Raw genomic sequence first — 5,720 nt, forward strand, 5'->3', positions numbered from 1 at the left:
ATAATACAACATTTTAAAATCAGTTCGTTATAAAACCAGCTCAAATCAAATTAATGGCAACCTCTGGCCTGATTCTGCAGGCTCCTCTGTTCAAATAAACCAGAATGAACACTCAAGTTTCCCCAGCAGCTTAATAAAAACCGCAGAAGCCCTTCAGTAACTTGTTAAAACCAATGGTACGGTTCTGTCTTCAGTTGAAAACCATTTCTGAAACAGCAAGTGTGTGTTGGGTTTTTTCTTTAAAAAGAAACCTAACCATAGCGAATCCTTAAGCATAAATCTGCTGGGAGAAAGAAAAGCAGGACGTACCCGAAGATTAAGGCTTTCTGGGAAATGATATATAATGAACTGAAAAAGGTATTTAAATATACCTTCCTGAAAAAACCAGAGGCCTTTCTCCTGGGCAGTCGGCCAATTGGTGCCAAAGAAAGACAGAACTTTTTTTATGTATGCTACAACAGCAGCAAGAATACTTTTTGCAAAGTATTGGAAGACGCAAGATCTACCCACCCTGGAAGAATGGCAGATGAAGGTGATAGATTACATGGGACTGGCAGAAATGACCGGCAGAATCCGAAACCAGGGAAGAGAGACGGCGGAAGAAGATTGGAAGAAATTTAAGAACTATCTTGGGAAATATTACAAAATTAGTGAATGTTAGATTGATGTTGGATAGAATCTAAGTGGTTATCAGCTGTAATGATTAAGATAATTGGGGGGGGGGGAAGAAAGGTGTAAAATCAAGGGTGAGGAATACAAAAAGGGGAGGTAGGAGGAGGTCCGTGAGATAAGTTAAAAGAAAATAAGTGAATGAAATTATGTGTTTTTAATTTTTGTGTTTTTGTTTTTTGTCTTGTTTGTATAATCTTTGAAAAGTTAATAAATATATATTTTTTTTAAAAAAAGAAAAGCAGGATGCTGCCTGGCTGGCAGTCAAAACCTTGCCGCTTCCTTTCCTCCTGCAGCGCCCAGAATGGCATAGTCCACAATGTACTCTGGAAACTCTGGCCATGTGCAGAGGGAAGGGTGGGCATCGCTTTCTGGGATGCGTAGTGGGGAGGTTTGGGCTCCACGGTACTGAGGTTGCTGCAGTGCAGGATTACCCAATAAGCAAAGGTAAAGGATCCCTGGACGTTAAGTCCAGTCAAAGGCGACTATGGGGTTACAGAGCGGCTAACATCATACAAATAACACAGTATACATAGAAACAGGAATCAATTAAAATACATCTTAAAATTAATTCAGACAAATGAAAACCTGGACAAATGGCAGTTATCAGGTGAAGATTGAGAGCAGTTAATACTTGCCAGGACCTATTGTTTTCACTGATCATACAAGGACCTGTGAACAGGCTAGGAGGCCTCCTTCATGCTTGATCTTATACAAAGGAAAATAGGTCAGACTGCCCCCTGGCCAAAGGCCTGGCAGAACAGCTCCGTCTTGCAGGCCCTGCAGAAAGATGTCAAATCCCGCAGGGCCCTAGTCTCTTGTGGGAGAGCGTTCCACAAGGCTGGAGCCACGGCCAAAAAGGCCCTGGCTCTGGTCGAGGCCAGTCTGATTTCCCTGGGGCCCAGGATCTTCAGTGTTGTTTGCAGACTGTAAAGTCCTCCGTGGGGCATATCAGAAGAGGCGGTTCTGTAGGTACGAGGGTCCTAGGCCATATAGGGCTTTGAAGGTTAAAACCAGCACCTTAAACCTAATCCTGTACTCCACTGGGAGCCAGTGCAGCTGGTATAGCACTGGGTGAATGTGATCCCGCAGCAAGGCCCTTCTCCAGAGGAAAATGCTTGCAAGGAAGTTTCAAATGCAACCACCATTATTCCCCCCCATCTCCTACAAAGCTCATGTATCAAGGGCAGCCTTCCTGGCTATTAACATTTTAAAGTCATTCAGACTTCCACTGTGAACAAAAGTACTTCCCACAAGGTTGCTTCATGGAGAACGACAGAGGGCATGAATTGCTAAAGCACGTGTAAGGCATTAATGGAAAGTCAAATGGGTCTGAACTTTCAGCAGTACGCACTTTAATTCAGAAGTGTAGCAGCAAGAGCTAAACCAATTATTTTAATTTTACTCCCGCTATCCTTTGAGACTAATGAAATTGCCTTGTAAGATGAAAAGAGCAACAGCTCCTGGGCATGAACTTCAGGGCTACAGACTTCCTTACTTGGTCACAATGGCATGTTGCTCATGCTTGGTTTTTAGTATAAAAAGACTTATTTTAGTATAAAGACACGGAAGCATTTGGAGCAACAAATGCAGAGGGTAGGATTGGCAGCTGCCATCAACACTGGTTCCATAACGAAACAGGATGACTAAAAATGGTGAACAAGCCTTAGGATATGTAAAATGAACCATGGAAAGAGAAGAAGGGAAGTAATTGGACATTATAAACTTTGTAAAATGTCTATTTGAAATTGTAAAACAGAAAATATAAATTATATGTATATAAAAAATGGTGAACAAGCCATAGGTACACATTTCCATATGTTGTGGTGGTGTGACCTCATCAAATCTTTCTGGAGTGCTGTAAACAAAGAAATAAACTTGATGTACAAAACAACTGTTCTTGCGCACTAACACTACTTGGGCTTGGGGTGCCACCTGCTCAAGATTACGCCAATGATGACATCTTAGCCTTTCTATTGACCTCTGTTGGAAAACTGGTGTTGGGCTGAACACTGATTCTTGGTATACCATAGTATGGTCAATAGCATTGGCTGAGAAACTAACAGGTTAGGTCAGAGCAGCAAAGGGCAAACACAATCGCTATTCCTTTTATAACATATGGCAAATGTTTAGTGAATACATAAATTGTTCGGACTGTGGCAGGAATCCACCCAACACTCATAGGAAAATATGGTGTGATCTCTTAGAGGAATCGAATGAAACTTTATCACACAGCATGACAAAAGTCTGTAATTCTATCAGGACAGCTCTGTTGTTTACTGCTGTAGCAATTGTTTTCTCAAAATGTATCTTCTGTACCATGAAAAATAAATGAAATCATCCAAAAAAAGGTGAACAAGCCCACACATTTCAGTGAATTCTCTTCACAGTTGTTTTTTTTTAAAGCGTTTATTAATTTTCCAATAAGAACATCTAATCAACATATCAAATCAAATCCAATAAAAAACTGAAATAAAAATAAGTCCAATTGTCTTCCAAATTGTGATAATTTTGGTTTTGGCTTCCCAGGGTCTGAATTCCGAAGCGCTTTCAACATCATAGTCCTGCCTCTCATCATCAATGTTTTTCATAATTCCATATCCGATCTTTTCCTCCACGTTTTGACTCTGGTTCTGCGATCCTCATTCATGTCAGAAAACACATACTTTTTTTTCTATGGAATGCAGATTTGTCCGTATATTGTACTCTTTCAGCTGTTTTTGTTTTTTCATCGCACCGCTTCTTTAATTGCATCCAAATTCAGAGTTCTGTCCAGCTCTTTGAGAGTTGTTATTTTGGCAGCTCCCAGATTGTTAATCTTTCCCGTCCAGGTGTTATCAAAGAAACAGAGAGAAACCTCCTTCTGAAATTCCTTGCTGATTTATTCTTGAGCAGACTGTTTGCAATGTAGCCATATATCAGACAGTTAACAATTAGCCTTTGGAATCCACCCAATCCAATCCCCCCTCCGGGCCCGAGAGGGCGGCTGCCAGACATCCATTTAGCCCTCTCTCTCGCTCATAATAAAAAACTTCCTTTTTGCAAACAGTTGTATATATAATATTGTTTCCAGTCTTTATGACCAACCATCAGTTAGCTCCTGTTTCTCTTAATCAGGGAAGTATTTCAGATATTCCGTAAGCGCGTGGTGGGCAGAAGCCATTTTGTCTTTGTTTTCGTCTTTAACAGACATTTCCGGTCTTAGAAGAAAAGCAGCTGCGAATAGGTCCCAATTATATATGAAAGTCCATCTGTCCTCACTTTTTGAAGAACAATTTAGGTTCTTAATGAGACTTGGCATGCAATACGGATTGTTAAAGGAAGTAGAAAAAAGCATACCAAGCCCCTCCAAATTCCAAACGTCATGATGAGGATCTCTTTGAAGTTCGATCTTTTGCACCAGAGACTGTACATACCGCAGGTTTTCCCCCCAGCTTCATCAGTTCAGAGCATGTCTGTTTGTTTTTCAAATCTTTATACTTTCCCAAACAGATGCGTCCGGCTATGGAGTGGCGTTGAAGGAGTGTCAGTCTGTCCCTTGCTCCGTGACCCAGTGCCCCTGCCGTCTGCCACATCGGCAATCTGGGGCAGACCGCGGATCATCGAGACAGTCCTCCCCTGCCCTGGGGAGGCTGCCAGGGCTAATTACCCCCAGATCAGCCCTGAATTATCGGAACGGCTGAGGTCCGATCATGTGGGATCTGCCATTTTCCACCGCCGGGAACAGGAAGCCCCACTTAAGTTATTTTTTAAAAGGGCACACACTTAAGCTTTAAAAAGTATCAAGTCCCATCCATCAGTTGCGCACAACCGGAGTAATGCTCCCCACCAAATCTTCTTTCTTATGCTAGAACATACCTTTTGATATGCTACATGAACCAGTAGATTAGCTGCATAGGTCCTAGAAACTTGAGAGAACATCTTGTTTCTTATGCTATCAGTCTTGGCTACCTTGTTTTGATGAGGCTGTGTAAATTCAGAAGTTATAATCCCATTATCAGTCAGTGCGTATTCTGAAAACTATCCTGAAGTGCTGTTGCTGGTGTGTATTCTCAGGACTGGGATGTGGGCTGAAGATACATACAGTAGCAACTTTGCGGAAGTGATCGATGTCTGGATGGTAGACTGCCTCAAGGATACGTATGCTGTGTCTGGTACAGTGGTGCCCCGCAAGACGAATGCCTCGCAAGACGGAAAACCCGCTAGACGAAAGGGTTTTCCGTTTTGGAGGTGCTTCGCAAAACGAATTTTCTATGGGCTTGCTTCGCAAGACGACAATGCCTTGCGAGTTCCTGCGGGGTTTTTTCCCCTCCCCCCCTTTCTAAGCCGCTAATCAGCTGATCCGATCAGCAGATAAGCCGCTAATAGCGCTAATCCGCTAATCCGCCAATGGGCTTGCTTCGCAAGACGAAAAAACCGCTAGACGAAGAGAATCACAGAACAGATTCTTTTCGTCTTGCGAGGCACCACTGTATAATGGAAGACTGGCAGGCAGGATATTAATGCAATAAACCAACAGGGTTTGGTGTGGGGCTTCTTGCAGCTGTAGGGAGAACTGTAATTGTTCCACATTATAGAAGAGCTTTTAGCAGAATAGGCACAGGAGAGCTAGTCTTAGCAACTGCCTAATAAATGGGAGCGCCGCACATCCATCCACAGCAAAGTTCCAAAACCTGGTATGCTAAATATTTCAGCCAGTTTGTGGTTAGGTAGGACCATGATATGACGCCAACCCCCTTCAGTTGTTAAGAGACCCCAGTTTTGGAGAATGTAAAATGAGCATTTGTCTGCTTAGAACTGATGTTTCACGTATTGGAAGGTTCTCAAGCCCCTTTGGAGAGGTTCCCCCGTCCCCCCAAATTCAGAAAAGCCATCCACAAATAGTTGAACTGTTATGACAGCAGAAGGCAAAAGGGCACACATTTCTCAAGTCAGAATCCAGCCACAATTTTTTTTTGTCTGAATAAAAATCACTTAAGAGAAAAAGTTATTGGGCCATTGCGCCATCGCTGTTTCAAGTAGAGCTGTAAGTACGCCACAAGCCTATTCCA

This window comes from Podarcis liolepis, assembly GCF_965112155.1.
Source record: "Podarcis liolepis genome assembly, chromosome: 1".
Taxonomy (NCBI): Eukaryota; Metazoa; Chordata; class Lepidosauria; order Squamata; family Lacertidae; genus Podarcis; species Podarcis liolepis.